This window comes from Argopecten irradians, chromosome 15 (assembly GCF_041381155.1).
Source record: "Argopecten irradians isolate NY chromosome 15, Ai_NY, whole genome shotgun sequence".
NCBI lineage: Eukaryota > Metazoa > Mollusca > Bivalvia > Pectinida > Pectinidae > Argopecten > Argopecten irradians.
In genome coordinates, this window is record NC_091148.1 from 33,029,676 (window position 1) to 33,039,425 (window position 9,750).

Below are 9,750 nucleotides of genomic sequence, written 5' to 3' on the forward strand. Positions count from 1 at the left end.
AAAGATGCTCCACCGCTGACAGCGCATAAATGATATTTATTATATGAACAATAATTGGTGTTTAATCGTGTATATATATGTCTATTTAACACAAAAAAATAATACAAAATAATTTGTTTTGCTTTAGATGCATGCGCAATCAGTACTTCATTCCATATAGGATATAGTGCCAAGGCATTTTTTCGGGATGCAATTAATTCTTTTTCATATTTTTAACTTGAAGAAAAAATTAGAAGCTCAAAGTTTTCCATGGTGGTAATGGTGTAAAGTAAGTAAATTTTGTAACTGAAGAAAAATACAAAATCGCCCGCTCTTGTTTTTGATAGTGAAAAAATATCATTTGTCAGCGGTGGAGCATCTTTAAATTCAGAGCACATATTAGGAGCAGAGACAAATGCCGATATGTCCCTAGGTTGAGGAGAATAGACTATGCATGATTTGGGCCCTTTTTTGGCCCCCAAATCCATTAAATGTTCAAAACTGTTATTATATGATTAATTTGTTGTGTTTTAAATATTCAGTACATCTCTGACTCAACCATAATGACAGTTTTCTAATTTTCCAACTGTAGTTGCCATGATTACCATCTAGTAAACACATAAATTATGAAAATGTGCAAAGGACCTCTTTCACGAATAATGGGAATTTGACCAATTTTATTAAAACTAAACGTTACATGTAGCAACATTCATGCAAACCCTTGAAATACGTTTAAAAAATTCAAAAGGTCCCAGGGGCCTGTGCTGTGGCCAAATTAATGTTGCCCAGTAGAGGTGTATGACAAGATTATCTTTTTGATCCAAAAAGGTATCAAAATAATGTTTCATGTCATAAAACTGTATTATTTTCTGAAGAGTATAAATAATTACATATCATGATCACAAATATGTAGGCAAAATGTGACAAATAAATATTGGCTACATTTTAGAGACAGAAAATATCGACATTGTGGATGTTATTTTCGGCCATGGCAATTATTAACAATGGTGATTCACCCACTTCCGTACATGGCAACTGGTATTCTGTTAAGATCCACATCGTATTCAATTCCAAATAAATCAAAGCGTGTGGTTTCCCATTTTAAGTTAAAATTAGAATTTAATGTGTTATTTCTGTATTTCATACTGGAGATTTTTTTGTATTTTTTTTTACATATATCATGGCATAACATATATGACACAACACGCACCTACCCTCACTAAAGATGCTCTCTCCTCTAAAATACACACACACAGACCATAGACATTATAGCTACATACACTCACACATTCGTACTCAAACACATGTACACTCATCAAATACACGTACACCTGTTAAAAATTATAGACCTATACACATAAATAGATGCTCAATATCCACATGCATGCACTCGAGCTCACAAAGATATACCCCTATACACATCATACAAACATACAAATCGCACACTGACGCACAAATTTCAATCATGATTTCACGTTTGTTTGTTTGTTTGATTAATTAACGTCCTATTAACATCTATGGTCATGTAAGGACGGCCTCCCGTGTATGATTTAACGTAGATTAATTAACATTGTTATACCTATACACACCAACAGATGATTCACACACACACACACACACACACACACACACACACACACACACACACACACACACACACACACACACACACACACACACACACACACACACACACACACACACACACACACACACACACACACACACACACACACACACACACACACACACAGAGTTAGAAACATGATTGCAATGTACCATATATTATGTCCAATAAATGCCTACAAAGTTTAAACTACATAAACACTTAGTTATAGACCACTTGGAAAATATAACCTGCAAAGCCTACTTATTTTAATACATTGAAAATAAACTATGACGATTTCTTTTTAAATTTTGGAACTTTTTGAGATATGCAAATTATTGCACAGTTAACAATATACTATGACGTCATTATATACACATATTATGGTTTTAATATTATATCTAAAGATTTTCAAAACCATCTAAAATAATTGACGTGTCATCAAAACAATTGGTCCCAATTGTTTCCTAAATATGTTTAAAGTTCAACACAACCGTCTGAGCCAGGACATTATCATTATTTGTTTTAGAAGAGTGTTGTTTAATTTATTAATGATTTTTGTGCAGATAATTTAGGAACAGTATACGATTCTAAAAGTTTTTCAAGATCGACATTATTTAGTATGGTGTTTTCTTTATATAAATTTCTTATAGTAGTTTTTAGATAGTTATATAGTTCCATACTGTGCTATACATTTGGTCATGTCCGATGCCCTGGAAAAACACCATACTTAAAAAGATAATTTAGGTTTTTAACTTCACTCTAGTTCCTCACATAAAAATAAGTGTAAATATCTGCTTTTGTCAATATGTGTTGGAGTCTGTTTTGGTGTGTTTAGTGCAAAAATTATAAAATTACATATGCGTATTCTCATGAATAGAATGAATATATATACCTCATACCATACTTAAAATACAAATGATGGGAATGGTAACTGTTGTTTACAGGTGATGATGAACGTTTGTTATAATGAATATAAATCATTATTTTGTATGCAAACATCAAATTACATGTAGCTGAATTTGATGAGTGAATCACCGATGAATATAAAATACTATATATTTTGAGTGTAAATGAAAATGACTAATGAGAGTAAGTAATAATTGTTTGTTTGTTTGATTAATTAACGTCCTATTAACAGCTATGGTCATGTAAGGACGGCCTCCCATGTATGCAGTGTGTTACGTGTATGTTGTGCGAGGTGCGTGTTTTGGGAGACTGCGGCATATTCATGTTTTGTCTTCTTGTATAGTGGAACTGTTGCCCTTTTTATAGTGCTATATCACTGAAGCATGCCGCCGAAGACACCAAGCAACACACCTCACCCGGTTACATTATACTGATAACGTGCGAACCAGTCGTCCCACTCCCTGTATGCTGAGCGCTAAGCAGGAGCAGAAACTACCACTTTTATAGACGTTGGTGTGTCTCGGCCAGGGGATAGAACCCAGAGCCTTCCTCACTGGGGCGAACGCTCAACTCAAGGCCAAAAGTGAGGCGGTGCCAAGGGAGGCATTAGGAAAGATAAAGTCAGTTTGGAAGAAGAGAAAAGATAATATCCTAAATTTAGTCGCCTTTTACGATCATGCAATAGGGGCAGCAGGTACAATTCTAACGCCCTACCTGCATATATAACACGTTCTGAGTACAAATGATGAATAATGAAATGTTAGATTAACAAGTGGTATCGACGAGTTATTAGTGTACATTTTTCATGTTAAGGAAGTGATGATAAATGATGAATGTAACATGTTAAATACATGTATTATTGAATATGATGATGTAACATATTACATACATGTATAATTGAATATGATGATGTAACATATTACATACATGTATTATTGAATATGATGATGTAATATATTACATACATGTATTATTGAATATGATGATGTAACATATTACATACATGTATTATTGAGTGTGATGATGTAATATATTACATACATGTATTATTGAATATGATGATGTAACATATTACATACATGTATTATTGAATGTGATGATGTAACATATTACATACATGTATTATTGAGTGTGATGATGTAATATATTACATACATGTATTATTGAATATGATGATGTAACATATTACATACATGTATTATTGAGTGTGATGATGTAATATATTTCATAAATGTTTTATTGAATATGATGATGTAACATATTACATACATGTATTATTGAATGTGATGATGTAATATATTACATACATGTATTATTGAATATGATGATGTAACATATTACATACATGTATTATTGAGGGTGATGATGTAACATATTACATACATGTATTATTGAGGGTTATGATGTAATATATTTCATACATGTTTTATTGAATATGATGATGTAACATATAATACATACATGTATTATTGAGTGTGATGATGTAACATATTACATACATGTATTATTGAGTGTGATGATGTAACATATTACATACATGTATTATTGAGGGTTATGATGTAATATATTACATACATGTTTTATTGAATATGATGATGTAACATATTACATACATGCATTATTGAATATGATGATGTAATATATTACATACATGTATTATTGAATATGATGATGTAACATATTACATACATGTATCATTGAGTGTGATGATGTAATATATTACATACATGTATTATTGAATATGATGATGTAACATATTACATACATGTATTATTGAATGTGATGATGTAATATATTACATACATGTATTATTGAATATGATGATGTAACATATTACATACATGTATTATTGAGGGTGATGATGTAACATATTACATACATGTATTATTGAATGTGATGATGTAATATATTACATACATGTATTATTGAATATGATGATGTAACATATTACATACATGTATTATTGAGGTGATGATGTAACATATTACATACATGTATTATTGAATATGATGATGTAACATATTACATACATGTATTATTGAATATGATAATGTAACATATTACATACATGTTTTATTGAGTGTGATGATGTAACATATTACATACATGTATTATTGAGTGTGATGATGTAACATATTACATACATGTATTATTGAATATGATGATGTAATATATTACATACATGTATTATTGAATATGATGATGTAACATATTACATACATGTATTATTGAGTGTGATGATGTAACATATTACATACATGTTTTTATTGAGTGTGATGATGTAACATATTACATACATGTATTATTGAGGGTGATGATGTAACATATTACATACATGTATTATTGAGTGTGATGATGTAATATATTACATACATGCATTATTGAATATGATGATGTAATATATTACATACATGTATTATTGAATATGATGATGTAACATATTACATACATGTATCATTGAGTGTGATGATGTAATATATTACATACATGTATTATTGAATATGATGATGTAACATATTACATACATGTATTATTGAATATGATAATGTAACATATTACATACATGTATTATTGAGTGTGATGGTGTAATATATTACATACATGTATTATTGAATATGATGATGTAACATATTACATACATGTATTATTGAGTGTGATGATGTAATATATTTCATACATGTTTTATTGAATATGATGATGTAACATATTACATACATGTATTATTGAATATGATGATGTAACATATTACATACATGTATTATTGAAGGTGATGATGTAACATATTACATACATGTATTATTGAATATGATGATGTAACATATTACATACATGTATTATTGAATATGATAATGTAACATATTACATACATGTATAATTGAATATGATGATGTAACATATTACATACATGTATTATTGAATATGATGATGTAACATATTACATACATGTATTATTGAATATGATGATGTAACATATTACATACATGTATTATTGAGGGTGATGATGTAACATATTACATACATGTATTATTGAGGGTTATGATGTAATATATTTCATACATGTTTTATTGAATATGATGATGTAACATATTACATACATGTATTATTGAGTGTGATGATGTAACATATTACATACATGTATTATTGAGTGTGATGATGTAACATATTACATACATGTATTATTGAGGGTTATGATGTAATATATTACATACATGTTTTATTGAATATGATGATGTTACATATTACATACATGCATTATTGAATATGATGATGTAATATATTACATACATGTATTATTGAATATGATGATGTAACATATTACATACATGTATTATTGAGTGTGATGATGTAATATATTACATACATGTATTATTGAATATGATGATGTAACATATTACATACATGTATTATTGAGTGTGATGATGTAACATTTTACATACATGTATTATTGAGTGTGATGGTGTAATATATTACATACATGTATTATTGAATATGATGATGTAACATATTACATACATGTATTATTGAGTGTGATGATGTAATATATTTCATACATGTTTTATTGAATATGATGATGTAACATATTACATACATGTATTATTGAATGTGATGATGTAATATATTACATACATGTATTATTGAATATGATGATGTAACATATTACATACATGTATTATTGAGGGTGATGATGTAACATATTACATACATGTATTATTGAATGTGATGATGTAATATATTACATACATGTATTATTGAATATGATGATGTAACATATTACATACATGTATTATTGAGGTGATGATTTAACATATTACATACATGTATTATTGAATATGATGATGTAACATATTACATACATGTATTATTGAATGTGATGATGTAATATATTACATACATGTATTATTGAATATGATGATGTAACATATTACATACATGTATTATTGAGTGTGATGATGTAACATATTACATACATGTATTATTGAATATGATGATGTAACATATTACATACATGTATTATTGAATGTGATGATGTAATATATTACATACATGTATTATTGAATATGATGATGTAACATATTACATACATGTATTATTGAGGGTGATGATGTAACATATTACATACATGTATTATTGAGTGTGATGATGTAACATATTACATACATGTATTATTGAGTGTGATGATGTAACATATTACATACATGTATTATTGAATATGATGATGATGTAACATATTACATACATGTATTATTGAGTATGATGATGTAACATATTACATACATGTATTATTGAGTGTGATGATGTAATATATTACATACATGTATTATTGAATATGATGATGTAACATATTACATACATGTATTATTGAGTGTGATGATGTAATATGTATTATTGAATATGATGATGTAACATATTACATACATGTATTATTGAATGTGATGATGTAACATATTACATACATGTATTATTGAATGTGATGATGTAACATATTACATACATGTATTATTGAATGTGATGATGTAACATATTACATACATGTATTATTGAATGTGATGATGTAACATATTACATACATGTATTATTGAATGTGATGATGTAACATATTACATACATGTATTATTGAATGTGATGATGTAACATATTGAGGGTGATGATGTAACATATTACATACATGTTTTATTGAGTGTGATGATGTAACATATTACATACATGTATTATTGAGTGTGATGACGTGCATGCTTCGTGTCAGATGTGTATATATACGACATCTGTTGTAGAATTCTACATATCAAAAGTACGTAATGAAAAAATCAGCGATTTGAAACATGAAACACGGCAATCAAAAACATTATTTCAGATAAAACACGAAATAATATAAATCTTGAGTCGACAAACGTATTGCTTTGTCAACTCAAGCTTCTCCGTACCTACCGTGTTTTGCTCCGTCTCAGGACTGTTTTTTGTTACAGAACAAGGCTACTGTTATATCATGTAGGCTGCCTTGTTAGTCGGGTAAATGTTCATAATTATTGTGCGCCCGCTCCATATGCAGCCATGCAAATGACTAACCATAGACGATGTTTATCTGCATGTATCTCCCTGTATGCTGAGCGCTAAGTCGGAGCAGAAACTACCACTTTTATAGACTTTGGTGTGTCTCGGCCAGGGGACAGAACCCAGAGCCTTCCTCACAGGAGCGAACGCTCAACTCAAGACCAAAAGTGAGGCGATGCCAAGTGAGGCATTAGGCAAGATAAAATCAATAGGAAGAAGAGAAAAAATAAGATCCTGCATTTAGTTGCCTTTTACGATCATTTTAATGGACCTGCTGCATTAAGATTAATTGAACGGATCACTGTACAACAGGTAATGTGGCCAATGAATTTCGTAAATAAATAAATTATAAATATCATATATACTACATCCACCATAACAATTTAACACTTTATGTGATTTAAGCGAAAAGAAACAGCAATTGTTTATATGATCGTAATTTCAAAACTTCATTTGTAAATAAGAAACGTTCTGTATACATGTCACACTGCGCGTCTCAGTCGTGCCCATATTTAACATGCATGGCAAGTGTTTGTTAGACAACCGTACTGCTTGACTAAGTTCAGTTATCAGATACAGAAAATACAAAAGAATTAAACAATGTAGGTAAATGTATTTCTTTAGCTTTAGAAAGGAAAAAGTTAAGACCAAGCTTAGTACTCCATCTGTCCACTACAATAGCCAATGTAATGGTCGTATTATGTCAGGAATGCATGCATCTATCGAGACATGTTTAATTAATATTGTTACAGCACCATCTGTATATTATGTTATATTTACACGTGTAATTAGCAACAATCTGCTAACACGCTGCAGAAGTGAAAAGTTAATATCGGTGTACAGCAACATTTTTGTTTGATGGTAATTTTTAATTTGAATGCTATACATGGACTGTCCAATGTACGTCCGACTTAATAGAATAGAGGTTAGATAACTGGTATTTTGAAGGACAAAAAATCTTAATCAAAAGATTTGTTCGACACATTAAAAAAAATGGGTTACAGAAGTTCGTCTGTATTTATCGATAATAACATGACAATATGACGAAGAATTAAATACTTATAATGTATATATAAATATAGATGTTAATGTTATAGAGATGTATGTAACCCATGTTTGTCAATACCCCTGATCGATTCGTTCTGAAAAGCGGCTACCGGCGTACGCCGGTCACGTGACGGGGCGACGACCGGGCGATCTGGCAAAACAAGCATTACCGGCGTATTCTATTATGACGGACATTTTCTTCAGAGCTTTAGTAACGTTTTGATTTTTGCATTAAACACAACCAAAGACTGAATTTAAGTTGATCTAATAAAAGGCATGCTATTCTAATTTGGTTAATATGTGTATTAAATTATGGTAAACATTAATTACGCTAACTTACCGTTAGCACGAGTAAGGAAAATACTTCTATGTGTACGCTTACAACTTTAATATTTGACAAATTAAAGGCGGTTAATTAGTCGACATTTGTGCGTGGTTGTTTCTGTTTGTTAATGAATGAGTAATTGTTAATAATATATAATGCGTATATGGAAAAAAAGAGATATTGCCAATAAGAAATTTAGCTTTCAAATATTCCTATTTTTCATAACCGGGACAAGAACTTTAAGAAATTCATAAATCACTATTTAAAGTTTAAAATCAATAGGATACCGTGACTGGCTAATGTCATTTTGAAAAATGAACACCCCCCTCCATTCTCATTTTTTCTTCATCGTGCATGCTACTCTGTGTGATATACACGTGTATGCTGTTTTATTCTAAAAGAACAAATATAAGAAATTGCATTATACTGCATTAATCTCTTGTGTTGAAGTTTCTTATGAAATAGAAAACATATATGGTGGCCTATTTCGGCCATGACGCATTGTCGCTCCTCACAAAATCGCTCCGCGCGTTCCTGTTGTAATGCACATTTGATATAATGTATGGTGCATTGTAATTTGTATTGTAGAATTATATACATATAATATGAGATAATTTTATAGCATTGCAGCTGGGAATTTAATCACACAATACACGAAGCAACAGTGAGATTATGCGCGGAGTGACACTGCAACAAAAATACACTGTCGGTGCGACAAATTTTATTTTCTCGCTTATGCGACAGAGCGACATAGTTGTTTTATCGCACAGTCACGTGAGTTCGGCAGGGTGTTTTTGTCGCTCAAAGCACTGTCGCTCCATGCATGGTTGCAATG